Source organism: Canis lupus, chromosome Y (genome assembly GCF_048164855.1).
Source record: "Canis lupus baileyi chromosome Y, mCanLup2.hap1, whole genome shotgun sequence".
In the NCBI taxonomy this organism is placed as follows: Eukaryota; Metazoa; Chordata; class Mammalia; order Carnivora; family Canidae; genus Canis; species Canis lupus.
This window is the reverse complement of record NC_132877.1, coordinates 13,047,418-13,064,153: the sequence shown is the minus strand read 5'-3', so window position 1 is coordinate 13,064,153 and position 16,736 is coordinate 13,047,418.

The window sequence follows — 16,736 nt, the reverse complement described above, 5'->3', positions numbered from 1 at the left end:
ACATATCCAAAGAAATGAGAGCTTTACATGATAGACTGGACCAGATGGATTTCACAGATACCTATAGAACTTTACATCCAAATTTAACTGAATATACAGTCTTCTCAAGTGCACATGGAACTTTCCCCCAGAATAGAACACATAGTGGCTCACAAATCAGGTCTGAACGAATACCAAAACATTGGGATCATCCCCTGCATATTCTCAGACCATAATGCCTTGAAATTACAACTAAGTCACAACAAGAAGTTTGGAAGGACCTCAAACACATGGAGGTTAAGGACCATCCTGTTAAAAGATGAAGGGGTAAACCAGAAAATTAAGGAAGAATTAAAAAGATTCATGGAAACTAATGAGAATGAAGATACAAGCATTCAAAATCTTTAGGATGCAGCAAAAGCAGTACTGAGGGGGAAAAACATCGCAATACAAGCATCCGTTCGAAAACTGGAAAGAACGCAAATACAAAAGCTAACCTTACACATAAAGGAGCTAGAGGAAAAACAACAGATAGATCCTACACCAAGCAGAAGAAGAGAGTTAATTAAGATTTGAGCAGAACTCAACGAAATCAAGACCAGAAGAATTGTGGAACAGATCAACAAAACCAGGTGTTGGTTCTTTGAAAGAATTAATAGTATAGATAAACCATTAGCCAGCCTTATTGAAAAGAAGAGAAAGAACACTCAAATTAATAAAATCATGAATGAGAAAGGATTGATCACTACCAACACCAAGGAAATACAAACAATTTTAAAAATATATTTTGAACAACTATACGCAAATAAATTAGGCAATCTAGAAGAAATGGACACATTCCTGAAAAGCCACAAACTACCAAAACTGGAACAGGAAGCAATAAAAAACCTGAACAGGCCAGTAACAAGGGAGGAAATTGAAGCAGTCATCAATACCCTCCCAAGACACAAAAGTCCAGGGCCAGATGGCTTCCCAGGGGAATTCTATCAAACGTTTATAGAAGAAACCATACCTATTCTACTAAAGCTGTTTGGAAAGATAAAAAGAGATGGAGTACTTCCACACTCATTCTATGAGGCCAACATCACCTTAATTCCAAAACCAGACAAAGACCCCAGCAAAAAGGAGAATTACAGACCAGTATACCTGATGAAAATGGATGCAAAAATTCTCAACAAGATACTAACCAATAGGAACCAAAAGTACATTAAGAAAATTATTCACCATGACCAGGTAGGATTTATATCTGGGACAGAAGGCTCGTTCAACACTGTAAAACAATCAATGTGATTCACCATATCAGCAAGAGAAAATCCAAGAAACATATGATCCTCTCATTAGATGCAGAGAAAACATTTGACAAAATACAGCATCAATTCCTGATCAAAACTCTTCAGAGTGTAGGGATAGAAGGAACATTCCTCAACATCTACATAAAGCCCAAAGCAAATATCATTCTCAATGGAGAAGCACTGGGAGACTTTACCCTAAGATCAGGAACAGGACAGGGATATCCACTCTCACCACTGCTATTCAACATAATACTGGAAGTCCTAGCCTCAGCAATCAGACAACAAAAAGACATTAAAGGTACTCAAATTGGCAAAAAAGTAGTCAAAGTCTCCCTCTTCGCTGATGACATTATTCTCTACATAGAATACCCAAAACCCTCCACCCGAAGATCGCTAGAACTCATACAGCAATTTGGTAGCGTGGTAGGATACAAAATCAATGCCCAGGAAAAAAATGGCATTTCTATACACTAACAACAAGACTGAAGACAGAGAAATTAAGGAGTCAATCCCATTTACAATTGCACCCAAAAGCATAAGATACCTAGGAATAAACCTAACCAAAGAGGTAAAGGATCTATACCCTAAAAACTATAGAACACTTGTGAAAGAAATTGAGGAAGACAGAAAGAGATGGAAAAATATTCCATGCTCATGGATTGGCAGAATTAATATTGTGAAAATGTCAATGTTACCCAGGGCCATTTACATATTTAATGCAATCCTTATGAAAATACCATGGACTTTCTTCAGAGAGTTAGAACCAATTATTTTAAGATTTGTGTGGAATCATAAAAGACCCCAAATAGCCAGGGGAATTTTAAAAAAGAAAACCATATTTGGGGTCATCACAATGCCAGAGTTCAGGTTGTACTACAAAGCTGTGGTCATCAAGACAGTGTGGTACTGGCACAAAAACAGACATATAGATCAATGGAATACAATAGAGAACCCAGAAGTGGACCCTCAACTTTATGGTCAACTAATATTTGATAAAGAAGGAAAGACTATCCACTCAAAGAAACACAGTCTCTTCAATAGATGGTGCTGGGAAAATTGGACATCCACATGCAGAAGAATGAAATTAGACCACTCTCTTGCACCAGACACAAAAATAAACTCAAGATGGATGAAAGATCTAAATGTGAGACAAGATTCCATCAAAATCCTCGAGGAGAACACAGGCAACACCCTTTTTGAACTCTGCCACAGTAACTTCTTGCAAGATAAATTCATGAAGACAAAAGAAACAAAAGCTAAAATGAACTATTGGGACTTCATCAAGATAAGAAGCTTTTGCAGAGAAAAGGATACAGTCAAAAAAACTAAAAGACAACCTACATAATGGGAGAAGTTATTGCAAATGACCTATCAGATAAAGGGCTAGTTTTCAAGATCTATAAAGAATTATTAAACTCAACACCAAAGAAACAAACAATCCAATCATGAAATGGGAAAAAGACATGAACAGAAATCTCACAGAGGAAGACATAGACATGGCCAACATGCACATGAAGAAATGCTCTGCATCACTTGCCATCAGGGAAATACAAATCAAATCCACAATGAGATACCACCTCACACCCATGAGAATGAGAAAATTAATAAGGCAGGAAACCACAAATGTTGGAGAGGATGCGGAGAAAAGGGAACCCTCTTACACTTTTGGTGGGAATGTGACCTGGTGCAGTCACTCTGGAAAACTGTGTGGGGGTACCTTAAAGAGTTAAAAATAGACCTGCCCTATGACCCAGCAATTGCACTGTTGGGGATTTACCCCAATGATTCAGATGCAATGAAATGGCGGGACACCTGCACCCCGATGTTTCTAGCAGCAATGTCCACAATAGCCAAACTGTGGAAGGAGCCTTGGTGTCCAACGAAAGATGAATGGATAAAGAAGATGTGGTTTATGTAAAGAATGGAATATTCCTCAGCCATTAGAAACGACAAATACCCACCATTTGCTTCAACATGGATGGAACTGGAAGGTATTATGCTGAGTGAAATAAGTCAATCAGAGAAAGACAAACATTGTATGTTCTTATTCATTTGGGGAATAAAACAAAATAGTGAAAGGAAATATAAGGGTAGGGAGAAGATATGTGTGGGAAATATCAGAAAGAGAGACAGAACATAAAGACTCCTAGCTCTGGGAAACGAACTAGGGGTTGTGGAAGGGGAGGAGGGTGGGGGTTGGGCGTGAATGGGTGAGGGGCACTGAGGGGGCACTTGACGGTATGAGCACTGGGTGCTATTCTGTATGTTGGTAAATTGAACACCAATAAAAAATAAATTTATTATTAAAAAATAAATAAATAAATGTTTGATAGAATTCCCCAGGGAAGCCATCTGGCGCTGGACTTTTGTGTCTTTGGAGATTTTTAATGACTGCTTCAATTTCCTCCCTGGTTATTGGCCTGTTCGGATTTTCTATTTTTTCTTGTTCCAGTTTTCATTGTTTGTGGTTTTCTAGAAGAGTGTCCAGCTCTTCTAGATTGCCCAACTTATTGGCACATAGCTTCCCATAATGTTTTTAAAATCATTTTTATTTCCTTGGTGGTGGTAGTGATCTCTCCTTTATCATTCATGATTTTATTAATTTGTGTATTTTCTCTCTTCTGTTTAATAAGGGTGGCCAATGATTTGTCTATCTTATTAATTCTTTCAAAGAACCCACTGCTGGATTGTTGATCTGTTCCACAGTTCTTCTGATCTCTATTTCCTTGAGTTCTGCTCGAATCTTTATTAACTCTCTTCTTCTGATTGTATGATATTTTGCTGGGTTTTTTTTCTCCTTTAGGTATAAGGTTAGATTTTGTATTTGAATTATTTACAGTTTTTGGATTGATGCTTGTATTGTGATGCATTTTCCCCTCAGGACTGCTTTTGTCTTTTTAATTCTTCTCTAATTTCCTGGTTGACAGTTTCATCTTTTAGTAGGATGATCCTTAACCTCCACGTGTTTGAAATTCCTCCAAACTTCTTCTTGTGATTTAGTTCTAATTTCAAAGCATTATGGTCTGAAAATACACAGGGGATGATCCCATTCTTTTGGTATGGGTTATGATCTGATTTGTGAACCAGTATATGGTCTATTCTGCAGAAAGTTCCATGTGCACTTGAGAAGAATGTGTTTTCAGTGGAATTTGGATGTAAAGTTCTGTAGATATCTGTGAAGTTCAACTGGTTGAGTGTATCATTTAAATCCTTGTTTTTTTGTAGATGTGCTTATAACTGTAGATTGTTGAAAGCGCTACTTTGAAGTCACCAAGTGTAAGTGTATTATTATCTAAGAATATCTTAACTTTGGTTTTTATTTGATTGCTATACTTGGCAGCTACCACATTCGGGGAAAATATATTGATGATTGTTAAGTCTTCTTGTTGGATAGATCCTTTAAGTGTGATATAGTGTCCCTCTTCATCTCTCACTATAGTCTTCAGGATAAACTTTAGCTTATCTGATATAAGGATGGCTACCCCTGTTTTCTTTTGAGGACCATTTGAATGGTACATGGTTCTCCAAACTTTTATTTTCAAGGTGTCCTGTAGGTGTCCTTATGTTTAAAATGGGTCTTGCCTTTTTATCCAGTCTGAAACCCTGTGCCTTTTCATGGGGTCATTAAGCCAGTTCATGTTCCAAGTTACTATTGAAAGATATGAGTTTAGTGTAATCATGATATATATTCAGTCCCCATTTTTGTGGATTGTTGCCTTGGGCTTCCTCTTTCTTTTACAGACTCCCCCTTAATATTTTTGGAGAACCTGTTTGGTGGTCACATAATCTTTCAGTTTCTGCCTATCTTGGAAGCTCTTTATCTCTCCTTCTATTCTGAATGAGAGCCTTGCTGGATAACGTAAGTATTCTTGGCTGTTCTCATTTAGGACCCTGAATATATCCTGACAGCCCTTTCTGGCCTGCAGGTCTCTGTGGTGAGGTCTGCTGTTAACCTTACATTTCTCCCACCAAAAGTTAGAGATTTCTTGCCTCTTACTGCATTAAGAATCTGCTCTTTATCTTTAGAATTTGCAAAATTCACTATTAAATATCGAGGTGTTGAGCTGTTTTTATTTTATGGGGCAGATCTCTCCATTTCCTGGATCTGAATGCCTGTTTCCCTTCCCAGATTAGGAAAATTTTCAGCTATGATTTGTTCAAATACATAGTCTCGACCTCTGTCCCTTTCAGTGCTCTCGGGAACCCAAATTTAACGTAGACTTTTCTTTCTGTGGATGTCATTTTTTTCCCTTAATCTATCCTCATGATCTTTTGTTTGTCTCTTTTTTCCTAAATTTCCCTCTTTGCCATCTACTTGTCTTCTATGTCACTCACTCCTTCTACCTTGTTAACCCTCGTCATTAGGACCTCTAGTTTGGAATGCATCTCATTTAATTCATTTTTAATTTCTGCCTGATTAGAACTAAATTCTGCAGTCATGGAGTATCTTGAGTCCTTTATGTTTTTTTTATAGAGCCACCATTAGCTTTATAGTTGTCATTCTGAATCGGCTTTCTGACATTGAATTCTAATCTAAATTTTTTAACTCTGTGGGAGAGTGAACTGTTTCTGATTCTTTCTTTTGAGGTGAGGTTTTCCCTCTAGTCATTTTGCTCAGTGCTGTGTGATAAGAATAAGTTGTATTGGGAAAAGGAGAAAAAGAGAGAATGAAAGAAGAAAAGGAAAGGAAAAAAGAAGAAGAAAAAGAGAACAGAAGAAAATTAAAAAGAGGGGGAAGCAAATAGAAAACAAAAAACAAGGGGGAGTATCATCTGATTTTATATAATGTAAATTCCTTGTCTTCCCCTGGAACTTTCCAGTCCTGCTTGGTCCATAATTTGTTTTTCCCCTGTCCCTCTAGCTGGTCTTCTTGGGGAGCCCTGCACTGCTGATCCTTATGTGTGAGCACTTGTGGGAGCTGGTCAACCCCCTGCCTGGTGCATGGCTCATTGAAAGTTGTTTAACCTGTTTAATCTGTGAGGCCACTGAGAAGCTCAGTTGGTGTTTTTTATCCTATGAGGCCACAGGAGAAACAACATTGGCAGAGGCAAGCTCTCCAGCCCTGGAGTCAGCTCCTGCAGTAACTACTGGAGCTCTGTCTGCATGGACCTGGAATCTCTGGAGACAGTCCACTGGTCTGCACAGTTCAGGGTTCTCTGTGACCTCCTGGCCTCTGCCTGTCCCTGGGGAAGCGCCGGATCCTGGGTTTTTCCCCCAGTGACCTGGGCTTCTGGGCCTGCACTGCTGGAATCACACTCCCAGGGCCATGCAGCACGGTCCATGTGGAGCCTCTGCCCAAGCCACCTCCAAGCTGCTTCCAGGCCCCACCAGGCATGTGCAGCAACCCATTAGGGAGCTCGGCCACGGGGTGTGATGTGCTCTCCCTTGGGGCACAGGTCCTCCGTTAGTGCCCTGGGAGCCTGGAGGCATCACCCTCCTGTGATCCTGCTCGAACTCTCTGAGAGTTCCTTTCAATCAGGGAAGAATTTTGAAGCTCCTGCTTCTCCGGGGATTATGCTTTCCTTCCTGGGGTACTCATCTTGTGGTCTTAGCCTGGCTCCTTGTGGGCCCCTCCCCCTTGGATGTCTTTTGCTTCTTTATTTCTTTCTTCCCCCCATCTTCCTACCTTGATAGAAGCATGAACTCTTCTCACTGTAGCAACCCAGTTATTCTTTCTTTAAATCTCAAGCCTAATGTGTAGGTTTTCAACATAATTTGAAAGTTATCTAGATTATTCGGTGGGGACAGGTGACTGGGGACCCTACTCTTCAGCCATCTTGCCTCCCCTATGTGCTTTTTTTCCATTATTTTCCAGTCCTAGACATCTTTACGATTATCTGGCTGTATTTTCCTTAGGTCCTGGTTGATATTTTTTACTCTGCTCACTCATATAGTCATTCTGCCCTACACAAAAATAGGAAAAGAAGAATTGACTAAAACAGAAAGAATCAGAAGTAAAACTGTCTGCCACAACCTAAGGAATATCTATTTCAGTAGCATGTCAGAAGTCAAATTCAGAGACACAATGCTAAATCTAATGGTGGCTCTTCATAACAGGGAAGAGGACTCCTCGTATTCCCATACTGCAGAATTGGGAAAATCAGACCGAAACTAATAGTACATTCCCTGATTTGCAGTTTAAACTGGATGCTACCACTTAGGGATAAACAGGTAGCAGAGATAGTGAGTGATGTGGAAGACAAGTTCATGGAAAGGAAAGAAGCTGGAAGAAAGAGAAAGACAATTCAGAAATCTTGAGGGCAGATATCAGGATACAAGTCATATTTTGAAAAGGAATAATATTCACCTTACTGGGACTCCAGAAGTTATGGAGGGAAAGAAAGAAGAAAACAAATCACATTGGAATGAATCATGGCTGACAACTTCCCTGAACAGCTATTCATATCCAATACACAGAGAGGAATCCCCCAAAAATCACACAATTGTGATCAACACCTAGACACATAATATTGGAGCTTGAAATTTCAAGGATGAATAGAAATTCCTTAAAAAGGGGGGAGAGACAAGTGATTAAAAACTTCTATGGAAAGGGATCCCTGGGTGACGCAGCGGTTTGGAGCCTGCCTTTGGCCCAGGGCACGATCCTGGAGACCCGGGATCGAATCCTATATCAGGCTCCCGGTGCATGGAGCCTACTTCTCCCTCTGCCTGTGTCTCTGTCTCTCTCTCTCTCTGTGACTATCATAAGTAAATAAATAAAAATTAAAAAAAAAACTTCTATGGAGAGAAATGACAATTAAAAGCAAATATATTCAAAGTTATCTGGCCTACTAGAAAGGGAAGGCGAGTTATATTCATGGAATAAATGAGAAAAACATGCAGCATGCAGCCATGAATCCTTTATCCAGCAACTCGGGAGTTGGGCAGAAGATGAACAGATATGTTCATGAAGTTCATGAAATTCATGAAGGGAATTCAGTGAAGACTTACTGTTGGCTGACAAGCACAAGACAAAATGCTCCACAACCCTTGCCATCAGGTACATACAAATCTAGACCACAAGGACATACCAGCTCTCAGCCTTAGAATAGTATCATTCTCAAGATGGAACCCACTACTGCTGGAGAGGATGTGGAGAAAGGGAACATTTTTGCACTTCTGGTGGGAATGTAGGCAGGTGCAATCACTCTGTAAAACATAGTGGAGGTTCCTCGGGAAGATAAAAATAGAGCTAATCTATGACCCAGTAATTGCCTTATTGGGTATGTATCCTGAAGGTATAGATGTGGTGACAAGATAGGATACCTGCATCCCAATGATTATTTTATAGCGTCAATGTGTACAATAGCCAAACCATGGAGGGAGCTATGATGTCCTTCAACATCTGAAGGGATAAATAAGATGTGGTGTATATATACACACACTAACCCTTGATTATTACTCAGGCACCAGAAACAATGTATACTTGTCATTCGCTCGACATGAAAGGATCTAGAGGGTATGCTGCTGAGTGAAATAAGTCATTCAAAAAAATCTTCATGGGGAACTTAGCCTGGGACTCAATCCCCAGACATGAAATCATGTCCTGTGCTGAGCAAATAATTCAACTGCTGAGCCACACAGATGTTTCAAAAAAAGACAGAATATAAGTACTTTTTTATTCAGTTATGTCAGATTAGGGATAGTTGAAAACGACAGATAGAAATGGAAAGTACACCTGATATATTTATTCAGCTCAGATATACAAAGAAATACAATATGTAAATAAAGTAGTTATATAACATGAAGCCTGAATTAGAAGGTTGAAAGATCTAACTTTGCTCCAAGAAGAAAATATGGAGAATAGAACAGACAGAGTATTTGAAGACAGAACAGTGGAACATTTCCTTTTTTTCACAACCATGTATGTTTTCTCAGGATTATGGAACATTTTTTGGATTAATATTTTGGAAACCTAAAAAAAAAAAAAATAAAAAATAAATAAAAAAATATTTTGGAAACCTATACTAGGAAAAGTCTAGTGAAGAAGAAACACAATCGACACATTTAAATGCTATGCCAGATATACTTGAAGTCCTAAACCATTGTCTGTCTTTAGAAATTGTTCGCATAAAGAGAATAATTCTGATTCTCACCTCCAAGAGCAACTGGCTGTGTGGACTCAGACAAACCACTTGCCTTCTCCAGACCTTATTTTCCAGATTTCTCATTGGGAATAATAACACCAACTAGCATTTGGTATGGTAGGGCCTAAAGGAGATTCCACATAGCAAGTACTCATAGTAAGTCCTCCATAATGATGGGCCATGCGAATTGACATGAGGTCTCCCTGTGCTACGCAACCTCAGTGTGTTACTCTGTGCCAGGAGGAAGTAGGTGCTCAGATTGCTGAGGGCACCAAATCCATTTCTTCTGGGCTCTGTGTCCAGGAAGCAGAAACATCTCCCAGAACTCCATCCCTACCTGTGCATGCTGTGGGGTGTTTCTCCATTCCACTTCCCAAGAAGGTGAAAATGGAGCTATGACCCCGTCACAGACTGAGCTTCAAGGCAGTGGGCTAGTAACTGCTCCTCCAGGGTCACCTCTCCACAGAGGCTAAAAAGGAAGTAGGGAAATTTGAGTGGGAATGGAAGTAACTCCAGTGTGAGGGCTGTTATCCAATGGAAGGAAACCACACAGAGAGGAGAGTGAGGTTCAGGATGGCAATAATACACCTCGGTTTGTACTGGTGGACATATCACTCCACTCCTCTGAGGAGAGGTTCCAGGACCAGGGCCTCCCTATGGCACTGGTGGCCATGAAATGGTTGAGAAGGCAATGAAGGCCACATCATACAGTGTGCACAGGATGATTAATCCAGGCACTGCATTCTCCATTTTAGGAGTAAAGCTCCTACTTAAAATAAAAAATTGAAGTGGAAAAAAAAAGATTCCCTTCCTCCTCATCTACCTGCACCCTTATCAAGAATTACACTCTTTTGTCTCTCAAGAAGAAAATAATAAAACAAGAATGAAATAAAAAAATAATGGAGCTGTCAAACCATGAAAAGACTTACAATGAATTCATTGTATTCATTAAAATGAAAGAGGTGAGTCTGAAAAACAATATGGCTCATGATTCAAAAATACATCACATATTCAAAAAAAGAAAGCTGTAGAATGTGAAATGGATCCAGGTATTTGCTCCCAGACCTCACAAGAAGTAATATAGAGTTCAAAAGAAATTATAATTTTGCTAGAACACAATTCATTATTTAAGACATAACCTAATAACAAGGGGAAAATGTTTTCAGCTGTCCATTTAAATGGGAAAAATTTTCAGAATCCTGTGAGTTCCCTTGGTGCAAGTAGACACTAGCAAGGATGGTTATCCAGTCCATTCTTTTCAATAATACTGGTCCTTTCACTATAAATTAGGAGCTGGAAATATCCATAAATCTAGGAATTTCAGCACCCAGAGAAGAGGGCACTAATGTACTACATGGAGAGATGGTAACTTCTTAAATAACTCTGAGGATATTATCCAAGTTTTTCACCACCAATGTAAGGCAACTGTTCCTCAAATTTTCCTAGCATCCTTGTCCTTCTCTTCAACTGGAGATGTTTCTGAAGGAAGAGACAAATGTGAAAAACTCCCCTGACACGTCACTGAAAGGGACCTTATCAGGTCTATGTAAAAAGATCAGTGAAACTCTAGGAGGTCAAACTGTAACTACATAAAAAAAATTCAGATTTTGACAAAATAGGAATGTTGCATAAACAGGCACCTCTGACGTCTGGAAGCTGTCAGTCATTGGAAAAAGGCATTGACACAAGACTTTCAGCACAGACTATGGTAGATATTGGGCAGCTTCCACCCAAGATAAGGGGCCAAGATTCTCATCTAATTTATTTCTATTTTCTATTAGCTCAGTTAAAATAATTCTCAATTTCCACAGATCCATTGGGGTCTTCATCCAGAATGACCCATTGCCCCCCTTTTCTTCTTCTTATAATTGCTATACTAATAATAATCATTGCCAGACCAGAACATAGCCAAACAGGGTCCATGACTCCCCCCCCCCTTTTTTTTTGACTGCTGGATATGCCATGCATCCCAGAAGCTCATGGTAAATCCCTCTGGGAAATGTGGATTTCATCCAATGAAATAAATCAGCAAGGCTGGAATTTCCAACTTATGTGTTAATTTCCAAATAAGAGCACTTTTGTTTGTTCAGGCACAGAACTCGGAGGAATTACAATTTATGTGAAAGTTTAGAAAACTGCTCCCAGGGATCCCTGGGTGCAGCGGTTTGGCGCCTGCCTTTGGTCTCCAGCGCAATCCTGGAGACCGGGGATCAAATCCCACATCGGGCTCCCAGTGCATGGAGCCTGCTTCTCCCTCTGCCTGTGTCTCTGCCTCTCTCTCTCTGTGACTATCATAAGTAAATAAAAATTAAAAAAATAAAAAAAGAAAGAAAACTGCTCCCAAGGGTGAAAATTGCACAAATCATGAAGCCAGAGAAAATAGCGATCTCTAATTTTGGCAAATGTTACCGGTAATACAATGTATATCTCAGATGGCATGTGGATCAGTCCAATCCTAGTGGGATGAATATTGATAGATGTTCACATTGCCTTAGATTTCCTGTTGGCTGGGTTTGGTGGAATCATTGACATTCCTAACAACTTCTGTACTTGGACCAATAAAGTCATGTAGGCTGAACAAGCTGTGAGGTGCATTAAGAAAAAATCTGTCTAGCTTTCAGGTTGATTCTCATGGCTTCCAGGATTTGTTCTCTTGATCTGGTTTGGGCAAATGGGGTTCCTCATTTTCAGGCACTTTTTAATGTATTCTTAACTTGTTCTTTGTTCGTTTGTTCACTTTCATAGTAGTATTCATAGCCCTGGTCCATTGCATTTTATCTGGAGCCTTAACCACTTCCATCCAGATGACCAAGCATTACATGGATGGTCAGGAAGATATCCCAATTCAGCTGAACATGAAGATGACTAGACAATATGCAGCAGCACATGTGGGATCTCTGTTTTCTCTGAGTGGGTAAACCACTCTCAAGTGAGACAAGGACCAAAATGGAGACTGCGAATAGAAAATACACATGGGCAGTGGCCTAATGAAGATAAATTTGAACATTGTCATGAACTCCTCAGTAACCCATCAAGGAAACCAGCCAATTCTCTAGGTTTTCCTACTTACAGGAAGTCAGAACAGCATCTCGGGTAAGATGCCCAGGGTGCTATTCAATAACCCTTGTCATAATTGGTCACATATTTTGTCCTTGAGATAGTCACAGATTCTTCTTCCTTGGCAACAAACCACAAGCAGACAAAAGAGCCCAAACCATGACAATGGATGCTCAGTTATCAGACTCCCAACCCTGCTCCCTGCGCACAATTCATGGCTGATCAATGGCATTAAGTGTTCCAAACAGGTCAGGAGGCAGGGTGACACCAGTAGATTAGGTGAGGTAATCATCATCAGACATACTATAGAAATTGGAGATGCCAGACACAAAGCGTCAGTTTGGGACTGTGTCCTCCAGAATGATAATCATCCATAAGAGACACAAGGAAAAGCAGAGATACAGGCAGATGGGGAAGTATGCTCCATGCAAGGTGCTAAATGTGGGACTTGATCACGGCTCCTAAGATTGTGCCCTGAGATGAAGGAAGATGCTCTACTGCTGAGCCAATCAGGTGTCCCCAGAAAGATAATCATCCAAACGTAGGATGGGATAGAGGGACAGATATAACTTATGGTTAAGCAAGAAATAGAAAACAAGGATTGCTAGAGGACAGATGTAAGTATCATTCATATAGCTGGGCCTGTGTCCTAATTCTCAGGACTTGTAAGACAGACTTCTATGTACATTGGGGCAGTGACAGAGACAGGGTGGCCTTGGGAAAGAGAAAATGGAGTCACAGGTGATGAGAGAACTTGGATCACTGCCTGGGATTGTGTCCCTGAACCTGGAGTACTACTCTACCCTCACCACTGCATTCATCCAGGTACCAGGATCTGTTTCCCAGGAATAGTGCAGAATATCTATATCTCTGGGTGATTTTCTCTCTCAGGTTTCATAATTGAGGCCAGCAAGCAGCCTCTGAACCGTCCTGTCCCTCAAAGAAGCAGTCACTATACCCATGACATTATGCTGCGCATATTAACTGCCTTGGTACTCAACCCCCCATCCACAAACACATTCCTGTCAGTTGATCTGGCCCATTTCTATTCTCTGAGTTGGCCTACACCTTGGTGTTTCTCTCTAATATCAAAGAAAGCAGAGAGGAATGGTCATGGGTATGTTGACACACTCCCTTACCAAACAATCGATCAATTAATGAATCCTGTCATACCCAGGGGCACCTTCATGGTTTGAATGCTCCTTGGAGAATAAAAACAACTCTGCACAACATATCACTAGTCTGTGCCTTCTCTGTCTTCAACGTCTTGGGAGACAAAGAGCTTCACCCAGCCCTTCCTGTCCATGTCATCTTTGTCCATGCAGACTGGTGAATACATCATTAGAAGGAATCTATCTTGTTCAAAATCCCCCAATCTGTAGGTGAAGTGAGGGAAAAGTAAAGCCTTTTCTCCTACTTCTTGAAAGACTACCAGCCTTAGATCCCAGTATTGAAGAATTGGAGTGACCCCTAGCAGGCTGAAGGGAAGACCCCAGTTTTGGGCCATGACCCTGATGTTAGGAACAGACTTATGACTCTGTAGCTAGTATAGCAGAATCATATGGGAGCAGAGAAACTGGCCCTTCGGCCCAGAGCCTGAGTCCTCAATGTGGTCGACTCTAGGAAACCGGCTCTATGGGAACATGAAAGAGAGAGAGAGAGAGCTTGTGGCTCCATGACCAGGGTCACACAGTCCTCTAGAATTTCAAGGCCAAGGATGATATTGAGAGGCTACACTCAGGTCTGTCTAGAAAGCAAGATGTAAAGCTACTGCATACTTAATAGGTTACAGTGTAGTGTAAATGTAACTCTTGTGTGCAATGGAAACAAACCCAAAACTCATTTGACCCACTGTATGGGGATATTTGATTTATTATGTTATTCTCAACAGAACCCACAGGCTATCTGACCTGTGCCCCTGTCATTGTACAGATCATCATGTCTGGCCTAGAGTGAAGATTCTGTCCTCTTGACCTTGAAACCTTGGAAGTGTTCACCCCCAACCCGCATATGGCCTGCTTGGTCTCTTTGGTGTCCTTTGCCCCTCTGTTTTTTTTTTTTCCTCTTAAAATTTAACCCACAGCCTTGGTCACCCTGGAATCCACAGGACATCTGTCTCTGGATCTCTAGAGCCCTCGCTCTTGGTATCACTCATTTTAAAAACCACATTCAGCCTAGGTCCCCAGAAAGAACCACTGGGAAACTAGGATGTATATATTAAAGGTCTCTGGTAATAAGAATTATGATTCCAAGGAAACTAATTGCTTTTTTTTAATGAAGCATCCCATCTCTCTATCCATGGGGGAAATATCAACATCTTTAGTGCAACCCAATTCAATTTAAAGAGTATGTGTTTCATGCAGGCGTCATATTGCAAAAGGATCCTCAAATCATGATTGAGAAAATTAATTGATATTATTGTTAATTCAACTTAAACAACTACCCTGAATTCTTTCTTGTAATGGTCTCCACGATAAGCCAAGAATCCAATTCAAACCATAGGTCTTCCAGGACGTGAATGGCTATCCTGCTATCATGTACTGAATGTTTCTGGGCCTTTCACCATGCCGCCTTCCATCTGCCCTCCTGTGGGAATACAACTGCCTATCCTGACACTCAGACCATGGACAAGACGTTGTACTTCGCTTCATCTGACAGAGTGTTTGTTGTCCCATCACCCAGAGACCACAACTGGCTTGGTGATAGCAAGCAGTTTTTCCTCAAGTGAAGCCATTTCCGACTTTTGGCCAAGTTTGCTGAAGGGGAATATTAGACAGTGGTGGGTGAAATCTGGATAGAGATTCTCCAACTCTGCCTAGATAGCCTTTCTTCTCTTCTGATCACTCCAGAGATAGGCATGGAATTTAGCTGCAAATGGGTCTTATGCAACAGTCCTCTGGCAAAGGGAGAAGTTTCTTTCTCGGGATCCTTTAATCAAAAGGGTTTGGAAACAACAGGTGGGCAGGAGGGAAGTGTCAGTGGGGGAAATACCCCTTTCATCCTGAAGGAATTGATGAAGAAAGTATCCTGGGATCAGTGTAGTTTCCAGTGTGCAGAGTCCCACATGTGGAGGATCAGGAACAAGGCTTAAAAGTATTACTGATACCAAACATAAGGTAGAAGTTAAGAGTCTCCCCCACAGAATGTAGAGACTTGGACAAGGTGCATTGGATTGTGTGTAAATGGCCTCATCCCAGAGACTGACTCCACATCTGCTGGCACATAGTTGTGAAATTTTCATCATCCTTGTGGATTGGGCCAGCAAAACCCATATTTTGGAGACAATTAAGTATATACTATACAAATGATTCATTTGAAAATACCATGGAGATTCATTCACTGAGTTGATTCAAGATTAAATATTCTAGCGGCACCGGGGTGGCTTTGTCAGTTAAGTGTCTATTTCTTGATTCTTACTCAGGTCATGATCCGTGTCCTGAAACTGAGCCCCATTTGGGATTCCATATTGGCTATGTAGCATGCAGAAGACAGTATCATTTTCCCTCTGCCCCTCCTCACTTGTACTTTCACTTTCTGCCTTAAAAATAATAAAAGGATGATTATTATAGTTTACTCAGTGTGGTATACTGAAGACAAACATATTAAAGCAAGTTATTTTTGTTTCACGTGTACATTTTAAGTTTCTGCTGGGTTTTTGATTTACAACCACAATAGAAAAAATAATTTTCAACTCAAGTTTGATCTCATTCAATGGTAGATATTATGATGCTAGCATTTGAGTATTAGCTTGTTGTTAAACATCAAAAATTGATCTCATAACTTTTGAATGCATATACTTTATTACCTAGATTAAGTTGGAATAACTGAACAAGTAATAAAATAGTACATAAATAGTACATTGGTGCACCCAATAATTGTCTAGGGAGTTACACTAGTTGAAAACACAGACCATCACCCCCCCCCCAAGCTCCCTGAGCTCCGCTCTGAAAATACAGTTCCCCGTTTACACAGGCCAAGAGAAATTATGGTCCTCCCTTGATATTACTCCAAGGTGACACCCCATTAGAAATGGTGTTCTCCAGTTCAGAAAACAGGGGCAGCTGAAGACACATCTGGCAAGGAAGAAGCCAGGTGAAGGAGACTTAGGCTCATGACTGACATATTTGAAGTTGAGCTTCATCCTCAGCACTCAACTTCTCATGTTGCCTGTAATGATCTGGGGTCTGAACATCAAATATGTGTCAGGCTTCCAACACTTGGCAGCTGGTTTCTGCCCAGGAAGGGCATGTTCATCTCCTCTGTCCACTCTACACATGCATTCGCACACACACACACACACACACACTCACACTCATACACA